The sequence below is a fragment of the Mytilus californianus genome, unplaced genomic scaffold (assembly GCF_021869535.1).
Source record: "Mytilus californianus isolate M0D057914Y unplaced genomic scaffold, xbMytCali1.0.p SCAF_4, whole genome shotgun sequence".
In the NCBI taxonomy this organism is placed as follows: domain Eukaryota; kingdom Metazoa; phylum Mollusca; class Bivalvia; order Mytilida; family Mytilidae; genus Mytilus; species Mytilus californianus.
In genome coordinates, this window is record NW_026262690.1 from 38,605,458 (window position 1) to 38,624,574 (window position 19,117).

At 33.9% G+C, this 19,117-nt stretch overlaps 1 protein-coding gene across 5 annotated transcripts in view; it reads left to right on the plus strand.

Annotated features, from left to right (window-relative positions):
* Window positions 1-9,359: 9,359 nt before the first annotated feature.
* Window positions 9,360-19,117, plus strand: part of LOC127698268 (GTPase-activating protein skywalker-like) — a 58,701-nt gene continuing 48,943 nt past the window's right edge. For 3 of the 5 annotated variants that reach the window (XM_052201649.1, XM_052201656.1, XM_052201650.1), the window contains exon 1: window positions 9,360-9,408. The gene's annotated coding sequence lies outside the window, so the exon portion shown is untranslated. The remainder of the gene's footprint in view (window positions 9,409-19,117) is intronic. The other 2 variants (XM_052201651.1, XM_052201652.1) reach the window with 1 other exon arrangement.

Consider the following 19,117-nt stretch of genomic DNA (forward strand, 5'->3'; position numbering starts at 1 on the left):
TGTCGACCAAAATAACGCAGCAAGTAAATTGTTATGAAACCTTATGTCATGTACCTTTTCTTCATGTTTGTGCTTTTTTAACGACTGAATGTCTTGTTACCACGATTATTGTCAAGATCGCCGCCGACGTCATAGTAGGACGTCGATGGCTATGTAATTTGTTAACGTAATGTAGATCCTTTTTTTCTTTCTAGCTGTTTTTCGGTTTTCACTTAGAAGTAGACCAGTTTGTCCGTTCAGAGATATTTAACTAAGGTTATATTTCAAAAAAGTCCGCCAAAGGATATATAAAACGGCTCGTTAACGTTAAGAGATTTTTCTTTGATATGAATATGTTGTTACTCTACAAAGGAAGGAGGGTCAATTTCACATAAATTCGTTTATTGAATAATTCTTTCATGTAATGCTCTATGCTCATTTTAACATGGGTAGACATTATATGTTTGTTCAAATCTTTATACCAAGCGTTAGCGAGATGTGAATTGTTGACAAATACAATAAAAACTCATGTTCAAATGACCATGGAATGATAGAATGGGGAAATTCAAAACTTTTGTACTTCGAAGCGACCTATAAGACACGTTCGAGAGGTAGACCTTTTGATTTGATGAAGCCAGAACATAAGAGAAAAACATCCGTTACATGATCACACAAATGAACAGATACCAATCTCCGGCGCATAGATCATATCCGTTCCGTTCCATGCTATATAACCTTGCACTAAATATGGTAAGTTAGGATTATGTAAAACAAAATTTTGAAAGCCTTATGATTACCCAAAACCGCTATCGCAAAAATGAATTAGAATGACATTCTCAGCTAATACCAAAATTAAGTAAATGTATGTTGATTTTCATTCTCAATTTTATGCTTCAGGATGTTGGTCAATGCAAGATTTTACAAAAACATGTAAAAGCAATACTGTATCCAAACTGTCTCCAACAATAATGTATAGCCCTTGATAATGTTTTGAATTTATGGATTATTAAAAATTATGCGCATTAAAAAACATCGACTTTGAGATATGCAAATTCCACTGAATTTTAAAATCTTTCGGATTTTGACACTATAAGTGAAAAAAGGGGGTAGGGGTGTGTGTGTGTGTTTAGGGGGTATAAGTTCTTTCAGATTACAAGGTGGTATAATATAACTATAAACAGTAGCCGGGTCAATCTATTTTCTATTTTCTAATGGCCATGATCGTATCGAACGTATTAAATCGTCACGATAGATTAAGAGTTGATCATTCAATCAAATGGCTCCCGTCCGATCGTATCTCTCGTATTAAATCTTTATGATCAAATAAGAGTTGACGAATTCAATCAGTTGCCTTGATTACCCTATCGTATCTATAGTATTCATTCGTTACGAACTATAAAGAGTTGATCAATTCAATCAACTGACTCTACTGGTTTTCAAGTGTCAAGATCGTATCGATTGTATTCAATTCAATCTTCTGACTTAACTGGTTTTTTTCAAAAGTCACGATCGTACTGATCATGTTTAATTCTTAGAATCGATAAAGAGTTGTCCAATTCAATAAACTGGATCTCTTGGAGCCAATGCGCCCTACCGTATCAATTGAACAGAAATATCATGTTTTGGCATGGTATCTGCGAAAAATACCAATTGAGAGACGGTGGCTCCCTCGGCTTAATGTTCGCGATCGTATCGAGATTATTCAGTCGTTACGATCGATTAAGTTAGGATCTGATTCAGTTCTATCAACTGTTTTTCCAGTTTCACGATCGTGTTACGATAAATTAAGAGTTTATCTTTTTTGTTGCATTCAAGACTCAAGATCGTACTGATCGTATTCTATCTTAAAGATCAATAAAGAGTTGATCAATTCAATCAACTTCCTCTACTGATTTTTATTACGACCGATCGAGGCTTTGCAATGTTTTATTAGGTTAATTGAGTAGGAAGTTGATGTTCAGTCGTGATCAGTTAAATATATCGTTAATATCGAGGCTTTGATTTTTGCATTGTGTTGATTGAGTTGACGGTTGTTGTAAATCGTGATGAATATCTTTACGATAGAGGCTTTTAATGTTTTATTCAGTTGAGTTTACAGTCATTTCACGGCTGTCATTCGGTATATCGAGAAAAACGAACTTGAAAGAATAAATAACGGTGGTCGAGTATTGCGATTGAATCTTGAAGGAAATCTTATAGAAAAGACACAGTAAATAATCTAATATAATGAATTATAATGACAAATATTGGAAAAATAAAATTGTCCGTCAAAATGGTTCAATATTATGATCAGTTTTCGAAAAAAAAATCAAGGTTTAAAAGTACACCGTTTTTACAAAACTACAAAAGTCAGATTGCTCCTCGAAATTTCAAAGAATTAAAAATGTAAACAAACATGATTTTTTTTCATATTTTGGTTGCATAAACTACTTTCTCTTAAAAATATCGTTCCATATTACTGTATAAAATGATTCTTAAAATTATTCAGTTTTAGTTTAATCAGAAATTTTGCAAAAATTAGAATGTTTGTAACAATATGAAATTTAGGATCGTGAAAGATCGGATACCGCTTTTTGATAAAAAGAATCGTTAAAGACCTATTGTCGCTTATTCGTTATTGCAAAAATCAACGAAACGATCAAATCATTTTTTAAGCACATGATAATATATATTTGTAATTGTTATAGCAAAAGATTAGATTTGCATGACTTATTCCGCTTCACTTTTGTTGGTGAATATAGGGCTATGGCGGTTCAATGCTATTATTTGATTATTTGATTATTTGATAATACCACACCGACTACTTTCCTTATAACAATATAAGTCCGTCTGTCCGTCCTGCATAAGTTTTGTTGTATGAAAAGTTATGATTGTCTCATCAGATTTCCATTAAGTTTTATACACAGTCATATCTATAAAACTAAGATCCTTGTTGATTTGAAAAAACGTTGTTTTAAAAATACGCAGGAAAACAACTGTCAACTGTCATATTCCTGACTTGGCACAGGCATTTTCTTAAGAAAATGGTTGGTTAAACCTGGTTTTCTAGCTAGCTTAAATGCTCACTTGTATGACAGTTGTTTTATGTTCAGTAATATAGCCAAATTGAGTGAGCAACCGAAACAGACATAATTGGTTAAAGTGGCCGTAACTGGGATCCAGCAGCCAAAACTGTGTAAATATAAAAATAAGAAGATGTAGTATAATTGCCAATGAGACAACTCTCCACCATAGACCAAATGACATAGAGGTTAACAACTATATGTCATCGTACGGCCTTCAACAATGAGCAAAACCCATACCGCATAGTCAGCTATAAAGGACCCGAAATAACACATGTAAAACAATTCAAACAAGGACTAACGGCCTGATTTATGTAAAAATACACTGAATTACAGGCTCCGGACTTGGGACAGGCACGTACAGAATGTGGCGGGGTTAAACATTGTAAGCGGGCGCCAAACCCTCCCCCTAAACATACATTACAGACATACAACACAACTGGATTAAACGATCAAACATACTTACACAAACAAAGACGCCAACAAAAAGATTTTTGTAGTTGATAATACAGTCAGTATAGTAAAGCATAATGACATATACACTTTCCCGATGAAATACACAATAAGTAAAATATAATTACAAAGGTATACAAAATGAAATTGCACTATAAAAACCTCATGTGTCCGAATCGCATCTCTGAACACACCCGCAAAAGATACGCCAAAAACCAAAATTCTGATAGCTGGATGCACATATAGGACTTGGTACTTTCCAATGAACTTTTTGAGAAAAGAGCTATAGACGTTCTTTCACAAAACCCTGGCTCATTAGTTGTTTGCTCAGACACAGTTGCGTTTTGCAAATTCTGAGTAGCAGCTGAAATCACCTGAATATCATATGAGATCAGAAATGTATACTCCATACGCGGATGAAGTTGGTGAATTGCTGCTAAGGTGAGGAAAATTTATATTTTCAAAATTGAAAACATTTCGTTTGTCATAGACTCTGGTATTGAGTTGAACGCTGTAGTCAAATTCGGGTATATGTCTAAAAATGAGGCCAGTAAGCTGTATATGTGGTGTATGTAATTTCTAGTTCAGGACTATTAATGGGACCCAATCAGAAAAAATTGTATTGTTAATAGAAACAACATCTTTATGTAAAATTAGATAATATAGCTTGTTTGATCTGACCCTTACAAAAAAAAAAAAAAAAACGTACACATTAAGAAATTTAATGGGGAAGACCACCCTCTCGCTTCATTCATTCGTGGATGCATTAGCATTAAAATTACAAAGATATTTATTTTCGACAATTTACGCTCCTGGATGCCTTATTATCTTGGATGCCTAGTTAGCATTACTTTTTAAATGAAAACAGGTCTAAACATGGGTCTATTATATGTACTAGTATAATAAATATATATTAGAGTAGATCTGATTCTTTACTTCCTCCCATGGCGGGGCTGGAATCTCAGTACTTTTTCACTTTTCACTTCTACGACAACACAGCCTACCATTGCGCAGAAGCCTTATCCCCTCCTCTTATTATAGCTAATAAAAATCAACTTTCGTTTTGGGAGGTGTAACAGATCGCATTTCGAAAATTATTTATATCAATTTCTGCTGGGTCAATCTAACTTGCAAAAAGTCAGCAGATCACCTTTGTGAGTTAATATTTTTGTTAGGACTTATTTGTAAATCACAAAACTGTAAAACCATCAACAAAGTGGAGAAAAAATACTTAAAATATGCCACCTAATTAAATTCAATTTCTTTTTAAAATTGCTTCTGTTTTGATATGTAGCGCGACGTATTAGAACGGGAGCAATTAAAGTATTTTCTTTTTATTAGATTGCAAAATATGTGTACTTAAATATTTATATTATATATAAGATTTGATCATCAGTTATTACCTGTGCATTTGGAATAAACTAGTCATGTATTTGTAGGTATCAAATCAAGTTATACAGAAAAGGATAAGGGAGAATACCTTCCATGCTTCCTCTCGTCTCAGGTTGTGGACAAAATTCGGCAAAATAACACTTACAGAGCTGAAAGGTCGGGATTTTTGGCAATAATTTTTAATATGGGTATTATTAGGAAACCAACTATTGCAATGTATTGGGAAAAAGAGAAGTAGTCAGTCAACAATAAGGTTTAGGAAAATGTTTTCTAGGAATCGTTTCCAATTAATAATCTGTTTTTTTTTTCAACTGGTCGACAACCGTAATACACCACAAAGGAACTCCGAGCACTATGATCCCGATGCATGGTTTAAATCCCTTGTTGATCACGCAAACATGCAATTTAAGCGATACTGTACGCCTAATAGAGAACTGTTTATTGATGAATCTCTTGTCGGAACTGTTATGACACAATATATACCGACTAAAGCCCACAAATTTAGCATTAAGTTATGGATGCTTGTGGAAGCCACATCAGGATAATTAATCCATTTTTTTACCTTACCGTGGAAAGCGTTATGACCTTATACCGGCTGATGATACGCAAAGAAGTCATATAGTAAATAAAATTAATGACTGAAGCTGATTTATTTAACAAGAATGATCACGTCATCTGTGATAATTTTTTCACTTCTATTCCGAATGTCAGACACATAAGAACGCTAAGACCTTACTTGATGGGAACCCTCCGTGCTATCCGTCACATGCCTCAGTTACTCCGGAACCCTCAGCTGCGGGAGAACGAGTCTCTATTTATTCGCCAAAGAGAACTCATGTGCGTTACCTCTAAAGAAAGGCAAAACCGCAAAACGGTTTGCTTCTTCGGTGATGGGGAAAATTTCTATCATAAAAATGTGCAGGTTCTCATGAAATAAATATTTACCAAAGTAATGCAGCGAGTAAATTATTATAAGTGTTACGTACCTTTTCTACATGCTTGTGCTTTCTTTAGCAACTGAATGTGTTGTGTGTTGTTACCACTACTACCGTCAAGATAGTCAACGTCATAGTAGGACGTCGATGGCTAATTAAACGTAATGCAGATTTTTTTTTTCTTGTTTTCTCGAAGAAAGGGTTCAGTAATCGGTCGAGGTTTAATCTGTTGAGAGTTTATTAAAACAAGGTTAAACCTAAAAAAAAGTCCGTAAAAGGTTTCATGATTGGTTCGTTGATATTAGGAGTACATTTTGTTGTTTTGTAATAAATCAGGTCGTTGGTGCTTTGGTTTAAATGTTTCACATATTGCCATTACGGGCCTTTTATTGCTGACTATACAGTATGGTCTTTGCACATTGTTGAAGACCGTACTAACAGTTTTGAGGCGGCCCATCGGCTGACTTAGTTTCCAATCATTTTCCAGTCTCATTTATCTGGAAGATAAAATGGACTTCGTTTGCTAACCTACTGCATGGCGTTTAGTCGATGGTATAAAAATCCGTCTAGATAACCAAAAATCCTTTCTGGTAACTTGTTATGAGGCACAACTGATAACATGGGTTTTTTTACTTCCTTGTCGATGTCCATCTCAAAATATTTCCCTTCAGGCAAATAGATGATCCTGTACCTTCTGTTCGAGAGCTTTACAAATTCCTGCACACTACTTTTGTTAATAGTGCTCCGCGTTCTGCATAGTGAAATAGTTGTGCCAAAGAAACCCAAACTGTATCCATTTTGACAGATATATCTAGAAATGGTGTAAAATTCTCTGTTAGAAGTTATTATATCTTTTCAGTATTGGTTGAAATCTCCTTAAGAAAATTAACTAGTGTACAGTAAAAACTGTTCATTTCAATTTTCAAAAGCTTCATTTAAAGTCTCTTTGAGCTTTTATAACCGACATAACACACATTTACACAATAAACATACACAATACACAATACTAATATTAAAACATAAAAGACATAGAACATATTTGAATGATATAATTTGATTTATCTTTCAGTATCATGAGCAATGGTGCTGATACAAATTTGTTGAAAATTCCACGTACTCTCATCCATAAATCACTTGACCGTTGATTACAGCCGAGTCAACGTTTCCATTCTCAATTTTATACCTCAATATACCATTAAATTTCTTGAGATTTCCTTCCTATTCAACATGCATTTTCTAACAACTCCTTGATGTGTATATGGTATAGGTAAACAGCACCATCATTATGAAAGGCAATGTTAAATCTGTTTCCTGAAAAATTGTTCACTGGTTTGTCTCAACTTTGAATTTCTTTCTCTTGAAATAGGTCTGAAATTCCAAGAAACGACAATTTCTTGTATCGTTTCCGGCGTAAACGCCTTTGTGTGGCATCAAACGGTTCGAATAATGTCCGGTCCCCAGATTTTAGGAAAAAGTAGGATAAGGTTTATTATTTTTGCATATTTCGAGAGTGGATAACAACATTTACTAGCTGTGTGTAATAATTTCAAGAAAACAAATCAATGTAGCGGATATCTTTTAAAAACTTATGCCCTTATTTCTCCGTTTTACGTGTACATTTATAGAATGTTATTTGTGTTATCCTCAAATTATAATTTTATTGTCATGTCAAATGTTAATGCCCTTCGGGTCCTTAATCGGAATAAAATATTCTTCTTCTTCTTACTTCTATAGTACCTCAACACCACTGAATTCAAGTTCCCTTGACACAGTTATTATATGTATCTGTCGCTAGGTTATGCTCAATATATCTTATGGATAAAAATACACAACTGAAACAAATATTGCTCTCATCCTAATATATAAACAGTTTTTCAGGGGCCTGCCACTTAGTGGTCGGGCCATATAGTTTTACCCTTGTCTGTTATTCCATCATTCCGCTGATTTTTGCCGAAATTACGGGCTTTGGACTTTTAAAAATTTCGTGAAAATAACAGTTATACGGACTTTTTATTCTAAGAGCGCCTTCACATATTGACCTATTTTTTAATATGTGAGTCTATACTATGATGATTTACAGATCGAGTTTACGTTTGGTTCCGCTCCGCTTATTTTTGCCAAAATAACGGGCTGTGGACTTTGAAAATTTCGTGAAAATAACAGTTTTACGGACTTTTTGCAAAACGAGTTCACATTGAGCTGCTTTTTAATTTGTAAATCTACTATGAAGAGTTACAGATCGAGTTTACGTTTCGTTCCGTCACATATTGAGCTGCTTTTTAGTTTGTGGTTCTTCTATGGTGAGTTACAGATCGAGTTTACGGTTCAAGCTTTTTTGGCGAGCGGGCCAATGCGTATCGTTCCGACACATCTAGTTTATCATATATGCTACAGCGAAGACTCTACTGTACTTGACTGAAACCGTACTGCTGTGTAGAAGACAATTCATCGATGACCTGAATAATAAATATTGTAATTATATAATTAAATCTCTGACTATTACACTAATATATTAGTCCTAGGTCAAATAGAGCCTGCGGATATCTTTGCTATAAAGCTAAACTAAATCAAAACCAAACATGAACTTCAATGTCTGATATGTTCATGTTCGCAGTTGATACCAAATCATCTAAGAAAATAGTCGATCAACGCAGGGACAGTCTATACTAACTATGTCCCTGCGTTGATCGACTATTTTATACTATAAGTCTCTGATCAACGTGACCAGAAGTTTATCCAGGAGGACCTTGATTGGCCGTTTTCGAATGGTGCTTCTTCTTCTTCTTCTTCTTCTTCTTCTTCTTCTTCTTCTTCTTCTTCTTCTTCTTCTTCTTCTTCTTCTTCTTCTTCTTCTTCTTCTTCTTCTTCGTTAAGAACCCTTGCAACAACTCTTTGAAGGGTCCGTAGGTGACCTGTTGCAAGGCTAAATTGCTGTCCCTTTCCAATATACCCTCATTTCCCATGGCAGTCTAAATTTCTCCGACCTTAATCCCTGACGCCTCTATTACAGAACCTACCTATTGTATTTATTGTTAATTTGTTCTCGTCCTGAATATGCATGAAATATTTGCCACTTGACGTTAAGCAACCAACAATCAATCAATCTTCTTCTTCTCTCAGTATAAGGCTTCCTTTGTAAAGGAACACCAAGGATAAAATCCAAGTATTGGTTATATTTACATATGTTTTTGAAAGTGTATGTCCAACGGTATTATACACAGTAAAACTTTTCTATTTACACATAAAATCCAACTGTCATTTATGAAAAACCTTGTCATGAAATTTCATCATGAAAATGATTGAGTTGTCTCTCTTTGTTCAAATCTATAGCTGGATGTCACTTACATTGTAATTAATCTCATGTCATTCTAGAGATACCTTGATTGGTAAATAAAAATATATATATGTTTCTGTATTTGTATTTGATAATTCTATATATCTAATATGGGGAAATATTTGTATGGAAGGACAACACAATATAAAATTGATCAATCCGTTATTCAAAAATAAATTTACACAATCTTTTCCTTATTCAAATTTGATATTTCCGGTTTGGGAAACTGGAAAAAATTAACTGAACTTTGTAGGTTTGTAAACATAGATTGGACATAGACATAGAACATAGAAATCTTATTTTAAACATCGACAAAGGAAATAAACTTTGAAGAGCTTTTTACACACAACAGTATTTAATAAGAGACAGGTGCTACCTGATGATCCCCCGATGGTTTTTAACAAGTGTTACTTCGCCTTCGGACTAAACAAGTGGATGATGATAATTTGCATTCATGTTTGTTTTGATCAGGTTGGGAACAACCCACCAAATGGGGTTCTTCAACTGAGTAAATCCCTCAATTGAGTAACCATTTGATAGTGCTATAACAAAATTTTCTTAGAGTATTTTTACTTAAAATTGCACAAATGTATAGAAAATGGATCAACTTCTTCTAAGAACCATATTTTTTTCGAGCTATTTTTTTATTTTGAGTTTTAAAAGAGTAAGTAGCTTTGAAAATTGTAAATTTTTTCGAAGTTTTCATATCCTTGTGACTTCTCAGTAAATCCGGTCAGGGCTATTCATCTTTTAGAAAATTTGCTGCATTTTTCATGAATACGGGCCATTTCAATTAAAACATCTGTAAAAAAAAGCACTAGAAAAGTATTCCTCTTTTGAGGGATAGTTACTCATTAAAGTAACTATTCCTCATTTGGCGGGTTGTCCCCAACCTGTTACTTGCATTGAATTGGCAGCCGTAATGTCTTGTGACTTTTCAGGTGCTCATATCCCCAATGTTAACAGTCCCATAGCATTTTTTTGTTCTAAAGATAAATCAATAAAATAATTATGTATATATATTATTACTAAGGCAATCAATACATCTACATGTATTTACCTTTTCCATGTTAGCTTAGGTCTTAAATAATTTGTGTATTCCAAAGTTGTTTGACAAAAAAATTGAGTTACTCCCCCTTTTTTGCCACTATTAACAGTAAGCTTCTTAAATTGATTTTTTTTTGTGTAAAAATATTAAATCTAAGGCAAATTGAATGCAAATACATATCAGAATATTACTTGAAAATGATTTTTGTCGAGCCTGCGACTTTTGTCGCAGAAAGCTCGACATAGGGATAGTGATCCGGCGGCGGCGTTAGCTAACTTCTTAAAAGCTTTATATTTTAGAAGGTAGAAGATCTGGATGCTTCATACTTTGTATATGGATGCCTCATGTTACGAAGTTTCCGTCAGTCACATGTCCAATGTCCTTGACCTCATTTTCATGGTTCAGTGATCATGACTACTTGAAAAAAAAGTTAAGATTTTTTGTAATGTTAAATTCTCTCTTATTATAAGTAATAGGATAACTATATTTGGAATGTGCGTACCTTGCAAGGTCCTCATTCCCGTCAGACAGTTTTCACTTGACCACGACCTCATTTCATGGATCAGTGAACAAGGTTAAGTTTTGGTGGTCAAGTCCATATCTCAGATACTATAAGCAATTAATAGGTCTAGTATATTCGGTGTATGGAAGGACTGTAAGGTGTACATGTCCAACTGGCAGGTGTCATCTGACCTTGACCTCATTTTCATGGTTCAGTGGTTATAGTTAAGTTTTTGTGTTTTGGTCTGTTTTTCTTATACTGTATGCAATAAGTCTATTGTATTTGGTGTATGGAATGATTGTGAGGTGTACATGTCCAACTGGCAGGTGTCGTCTGACCTTGACCTCATTTTCATGGTTCAGTGGTTATAGTTAAGTTTTTGTGTTTTGGTCTGTTTTTCTTATACTGTATGCAATATAGGTCTACTATATTTGGTGTATGGAATGATTGTAAGGTGTACATGTCTAGCTGGCAGGTGTCATCTGACCTTGACCTCATTTTCATGGTTCAGTGGTCAAAGTTAAGTTTTTGAGTTTTGGTCTTTTTTTCTAATACTATATATGCAATAGTTCAACTATATTTGGTGTATGGAAAGATTTTATGATCTATATGTCAGTCACGCAGGTTTTATTTGACCTTGACCTCATTTTCAAGGTTCATTGCTCAGTGTTAAGTTTTTGTGTTTTGGTCTGTTTTTCTTAAACTATAAGCAATAGGTCAACTATATTTGTTGTATGGAAGATTTGTTAGCTGTACATGCCTGCCTTGCATGGTTTATCTGACCTTGACCTCATTTTCATGGTTCATTGGTCAATGTTTAGTTTACTTGGTTAATGTTAAGTTTATGTGGCAGTTGTAATAAAGCTTTATATTAAGGACTATCAACATAATATCAATGATTAGTAAAGAAGGCGAGACATTTCAGCGTGTGCACTCTTGTTTTATCTTAGAACAATTAGAAAAATTAATATTTTGAAAATTATTTTTTTCATCTATACTTCCTTTAAACGCTTAAATTTTGAATTATACATTCTTACATCAACTAAGATCAAGTGAACCGACTGTGCAAGACCCTTATGGGTAGGCAAGGGTGTTAAAATCTCCCCTCGTCGTCAAATAGAACATTAAGTAAAGTTTAGTAATGATGAATACTAGACAATAAACCATGTGGCTTGTTTGTTGATTTAAAACTGTAAACAAAACAATAAGAGAGGAATGGCTTGGCATGAAGTGATATAGTATAATACATTAATATTTCAATGGTTTTATAAACATGATAAATGCAATGAATAAATAAAATTTAAGTTTTAAATTATTTTCAGTTAATACTTAACCATGTGATAGATCTATATAGGAAGATGTGATATGAGTGCCAATGAGACAACTCTCCATCAATTTATAAAAGTTAACCATTATAGGTCAAGGTAAGACCTTCAACACGGAGCATTGGCTCACACCGAACAGCAAGCTATAAAAGGCCCCAAAAATTACTAGTGTAAAACCATTCAAACGGGAAAACCAACAGTCTAATCTATATAAAAACCAGAAACGAGAAACACGTATAAACTACATAAACAGACAACAACTACTTCAGCTGAAAAAAATTTGTATGCGTTATGACCTGAGATTTTCTTCTTCAATGCATGACCTCCATTTTTTTTCTTCATAGGTTGACAGGTATGCCTGAAATGTTTTTTAAAAAACTTTTTTCATTGTTTCTAAAGTAAAGGAGATAGGTTGAAGGTGTTTATCGCAAAAATGATCATCATGACAAGATGTATGCACCTTGAAAATTGGAGACAAATTTAAATATTTGTTTAAGAGTTATTGCCCCTGAAATAACTTTTTTCAGCAGATGTTAGCTGTTATCTTGAAAAATATAGGAGCTAGGTTAAAAGAATAAAATACAAAAATGACCAGTACAAGAACATCTATATATAAACCCTGAAAATTCCAGAAAAATCATTCAGTCTGTTTTTGAGTACATTTAATTGCCTCTGAATTAAACATTTTTTCCAATTTTTTGCATTTTTTTGCTGTTACTTTTACAATCTATAGGAGCTAGCAATACATGTAGGTACAAAGTGAAAACTGCAAAAATGATCAGCATGACAAAAACTTCTCTAACACCACAGGACTCATTTCAACCAAACTTAAACTGAATAATCCATAGAGTATCTTGTATAAAGTTTTTCTGTTTTTCCACTGCAAATCAACTAACATGGCAACCATGACCATGACGACTAAAAATAGAACATAATGGCAACATGATCAATACCTGCAGGAGTTATTGCCCTTTAATGACAATTTTCATCTAATTTTTTTAGATTTTGGATTTTGGGCTCCGTTATCAAATTGGTCCACCATGATGTCCAAAGGGCCCTAAAATAAACTTTATTTGATTTCATCAAAAATTGAATTCTTGGGGTTCATTGTTATGCTGATTCTAACCATGTATTTAGATTTTGGATACTGGACCATGATAGGTAAATGTCCAATTTCAAATTTTTCATTTCTTTGACCACATTCATTTTGTGTCACAAACCTATGCTGTGTCAAATATTCAATCACAATCCAAATTCAGAGCTGTTTTAACCTTAAATGTTGTGTCCATGCTTGCCCCAACTGTTCAAGGTTTGACCTCTGTGTTCATATCAAGCTGCGCCCAGTAGAGCTTTTTATTGCTATTATCTTTAGAAGATTATAGAAATAGATACAGTACCATTTAAACGAATCGATTTAAGATCGTTTTTTCCGATTTCCGTGTTTTTCGGAGTCACACCGCGTACCACGGATTATACTCCTAATTTCCTTCAAAGATTCTCTCCCAACACTGTGTGGCTGTTAATTTGTTTATTGCCCATCGGATGTCCTAGAAATTAACGAAGCGTGACAACATAATCGGATTAGCCAGATTATTTACCTATGTACATTTAATCGATCTTGATTGCACCTGTGTGCTTTAAAAACACGGTATTAAAATTTTAACAAATGTTTTCCTTTCTTTGACAGATAAAGATGTGACATTATCATTCAGCATAAGATAATTATTCTTATACGTTTTTGCCTTATGTCATTGTCATTTGAAATAAAACGTACAAACAAATAAAAATACGAAGAAAAAACTTATTTTGTATTTCTATTATAGTCTGGTCAGGTCATACTTTGTGTTCTTTCAACAAAGACGATTTTACCAGAATTAGAATCTTTTATGACTTAGTAAGCAATTTCAGGTGCATATTTATTTTGCAATGTAAAATATTATGTTTCACTACCTCGGTACATGACTGACTTGAATTATTTGAATTCCGAAAAGAAACTGTAAAGTGACAACTCTGTTGAACAAAGGGAATAAGTTTCGTATGCATGCCCTTTATTCATGAAAACAAAACACTGAGAGAAATTCCCCGCCCAGACACAACACAACATTTACAACTTAATTAATTTTATGGAAAAAAATCATGCGTTTATCTCTGTTATTGATTTTTAATTATTTTTAAAAAAAAATTGAATGCGCGCAATCCGTATTTTAAAAGTTAAAAGTCCTTGGCGAAATGAAAAAAAATGAACTATTTCAACAATTACCATGATTACTATAGAAAAAAATCAAATATATATATACGAAAAATATTAAAATGAAATTATATCGTGTACCCATATGCCTCAAGAAAAAAAAAGTGGACAGGATTTTAACGAACTACACATTTTCACAGAAGATCTCTACCAACGCCCAACTAAACGACATGCATCGTGTTTTCATCTACAATAAATTTATATTGTTGACCATGGAGGTACAACTAATGTTCAGGTCTATGTCCTGTTTTGACTGATAAAACATAAAAAATAAGATAGTTAAAGAACACGTGTATTCGTTTATTCTGAAACAGATTATATTTTAGATTCCGGTTAATCAATCATAAAAGGACCCTCTAGAGCCTCAATACTAACATACAAAAATGTCAATCATTAATACAAAGCAACTTTAAAAACCTGAATGAATTTTCCCTCAGTCATTCAGAGAGGTCACCCGAGTTTACTGGTATGCGATATTATTTCCCACCATATAAAGATCTCGTGCTGTGGATAAAATTGATGTCAGCTATTTTTATCATTTAATATTGTGAGCGAAGTCAAGTTGAAGTTCAACCACACACTGTTGATCACTGAGATGTGTATCCTGGAATTGTCTTCCCACGGCAAATTAATTTCTTTTAAAATCTTTTAAGATCAAGTGCTGTCCAAAATACAACACACAAGTTTACATACATTGTGTGTAAATAAATATTATGCAAAGTCAGGCAATGCAGCTGTGGAAGTATTCCTGTTGTAGCCAAAATGTATTATTATCCTAAATTAATGCCAACAAATCGTAAAAAGAAAATGCCGTAGACTCATTAATCATAACGAATGGTGAATAATATCTATGCCCCCGTCGTAGCGGTGGGGGCATTAAGTTTTACCCTTGTCCGTCTGTACGTACGTCCCAAAATTGGTTTCCGTTCTCTAACTTGAGTTTGCCTCAACCAAATGTTATGAAACTTATACACAATGCTTATTACCACAAAACACAGATCTAGTTTGAATTTTGGTGGCGTCACTTTAAATGTTCTAGAGTTATGCTCCTTTATAAATGGAAAAATTGCAAAATTTTTAGTTTCCGTTCTCTAACTTAAGTTTGCCTCAACCAAATGTTATGAAACTTATAGACAATGCTTATTACCACAAAACACAGATCAAGTAGGGATTTGGGTGGCGTCACTTTAACCGTTCTAGAGTTATGCCCCTTTATAAATGGAAAAAATGCAAAATGTTTATTTTCCGTTCTCTAACTTAAGTTTGCCTCAACCAAATGTTATGAAACTTATACACAATGCTTATTACCACAAAACACAGATCAAGTCTGAATTTTGGTGGCGTCACTTTAAACGTTCTAGAATTATGCCCCCTTTATAAATGGAAAACTGGCAAATTTTTTATTTTCTTCTAAATATCAAGTGATTTTTAAAATTGGAGTTATCTTCCTTTGTCCATGATTATAGTTGAATCAACTACAATCAATGCTTTATACAATGCAATGTTTAATTTTGACTTCCACTGATAAAACACAGATCAAGTTGAATTTGGGTAGTGTCACTTTAACCATTATTGAGTTATGCCCCTTTATAAATCAAAAGATTGCAAAATTTTTAGTTTCCATTCTGTAACTTAAGTTTGCCCCAACCAAACATTATGAAACTTATACACAATATTCATTACCACAAAACTAAGATCAAGTACAAATTTTTATACGACCGCAAAAAGTTTTGCGGTCGTATATTGGTATGACGTTGGCGTCTATGTCATCGTCCGATGACACATTACTTTTACGTCCGGCGTCGTCCGAAGACATTTGGTTTTCGCACTCTAACTTTAGTTTAAGTGAATTGATCTCTATGAAATTTTACCATAAGGTTCAATACCACAGAAGGAAGGTTGGGATTGATTTTGGGGGTTATGGTACCAACAGTTAAGGAATTAGGGGCCAAAAAGGGGCCAAAAATAAGCATTTTTGTAACTTCCAGACATAACTTGTGTGTTAGTGTATGGAGCTCTCTGACATTGTACCACAAGGTTCCATATCACAAAGGGAATGCTGGGATTGATTTTGGGGGTAATTGCCTCAAAATTTTAGGAATTAGGGGCCAAAAAGGGGCAAAAAACAAGTATTTTTCTAGTTTTATGACAATAACTTGTGTGTAAGTGTATGGATCTTTATTAAATTGTACTACAAGGTTCCATATCACAAAGGGAAAGCTGGAATTGAGTTTGGGGTAATTGCCCAAAACGTTTAGGAAAAGGGGCCAAAAATAAGCATATTTCTAGTTTCCAGACCATAACTTGTGTTCAATTGTATGGATCTCTCTGAAATTGTACTGCAAGGTACAATGTACCATACCACAAAGGGAAGGCTGGGATTGATTTTGGGGGTACAATGTAATTGCCTCAAAATTTTAGGAATAAGGGGCAAAAAACAAGCATTTTTATACAACCGTTCTAGTTTCAGGACAATAACTTGTGTGTAAGTGTATGGATCTCTCTGAAATTGTACTACAATGTTCCATATCACAAAGGGAAGGCTGGGATTGAGTTTGGGGGTGATGAATCATAAGGGGGTTCAAAAAATTTGGGGGAGGGATATCTTTTTCCTTTTTTTCCTTTTTATACGGCCGCAAAAAAATTTTTGTGGTCGTATATTGGTATGACGTTGACGTCATCGTCGTCGTCCGGCGTCGTCCGAAGACACATTGGTTTTCGCACTCTAACTTTAGTTTAAGTGAATGGATCTTTATGAAATTTTACCACAAGGTTCAATACCACAAAAGGAAGGTTGGGATTGATTTTGGGGGTTATGGGACCAACAGTAAAGGAATTAGGGGCCAAAAATAAGCATTTTTGTAATTTCCAGACATACATGTTTTGTAACTTGTGTGTTAGTGTATGGATCTCTCTGACATTGTACCACAAGGTTCCATATCACAAAAGGAATGCTGGGATTGATTTTGGGGGTAATTGCCTCAACATTTTAGGAATTAGGGGCCAAAAAAGGGGCAAAAAACCAGCATTTTTCTAGTTTCATGACAATAACTTGTGTGTAAGTGTATGGATCATTCTGAAATTGTACTACAAGGTTCCATATCACAAAGGGAAAGCTGGAATTGAGTTTGGGGGTAATTGCCGAAACGTTTAGGAAAAGGGGCCAAAAATAAGCATATTTCTAGTTTCCAGACCATAACTTGTGTTCAAGTGTATGGATCTCTCTGAAATTGTACTGCAAGGTACCATACCACAAAGGGAAGGCTTGGATTGATGATGGGGGTAATTGCCTCAATATTTTAGGAATTAGGGGCCAAAAAGGGGCAAAAAACACATTTTCTAGTTTCCAGACAATAACTTGTGTTCAAGTGTATGGATCACTCTGAAATTGTACTGCAAGGTACCATACCACAAAGGGAAGGCTGGGATTGAGTTTCGGGGTGATGAATCATAAGGGGGTTAAAAAAATTGGGGGGGGGGGATTTTTTTTTTTTCTTTTTTTTCTTTTTTTCCTTTTTTTTTTCTTTTAAAATTTTCCATTTTAAGTTGGTTATTTCTGATTTATATTTAAAAGCAAATAATAATGATATGGTAGGAGATACACACCAAACAGGATGTGTAAATTATTATATAATAAGTATTGTGCAATAGCAAGAAATTTTCAATTGCACAGTATTGCACAATAGCAAGAAATCTTCAATTGCACAGTATTGCGCAATAGCAAGAAATCTTCAATTGCACAGTACTGCACAATAGCAAGAAATATCCAATAGCACAATATTGCGCAATAGCAAGAAATTGTCAATAGTACGTATACAGTATTGCGCAATAGCAAGAAATATTTAATTGCACAGTATTGTGCAAAAGAAGATACTTCGTATAAATTGCTTATTTCTTGACCAATTTCAATGGGGTTTTATTCTTGAATTCTTGGGGTTCTTTAATTAATATGCTGAATCTAACCGTGTATTTAGTTTTTGGATTTTGGGCCCCTTTTTAAATTGGTCCACATTGAGGTCCAAAGGGTCCAAAATTAAACTTTGTTTGATTTCATCAAAAATTGAATTATTGGGGTTCTTTGATATGCCGAATCTAACCGTGTATTTAGATTCTTAATTTTTGGTTCCATTTTCAAATTGGTCTACATTAAGGTCCAAAGGGTCCAAAATTAAACTTAGTTTGATTTTAACAAAAATTGAATTCTTAGGGTTCTTTGATATGCTGAATCTAAACATGTATTTAGATTTTTGATTATGGGCCCAGTTTTCAAGTTGGTCCAAATCGGGGTCCAAAATTAAACTTTGTTTGATTTCAAAAGTTGAATATATAGGGTTCTTTGATATGCTGAATCTAACCATGTATTTAGATTTTTGATTTTTGGGCCCCGTTATCAACTTTGTCCACATTGAGGTCAAAAGGGTCCAAAATTAAACTTTGTTTGATTTCATCAAAAATTGAATTCTTGGGGTTCTTTGATATGCTGAATCTAACCATGTATTTAGATTTTGGATATTGGACCATAATAGGTGAATGTCCAATTTAAAATTTTAAAGTTCTTAGACCACATTCATTCTGTGTCAGAAACCTATGCTGTGTCAAATATTTAATCACAATCCAAATGCAAAGCTGTATCAAGCTTGAATGTTGTGTCCATACTTGCCCCAACTGTTCAGGGTCGACCTCTGCGGTCGTATCAAGCTGCGCCCTGCAGAGCATTTTATTTTTTCTTTAAAATTTTCCATTTTAAATTGGTTATTTCTGATTTATATATAAAAGCAAATAATATTAATAATGATATGGTTTGAATAGGTAAATTAAAAAATTTTAAGTTCTTAGACC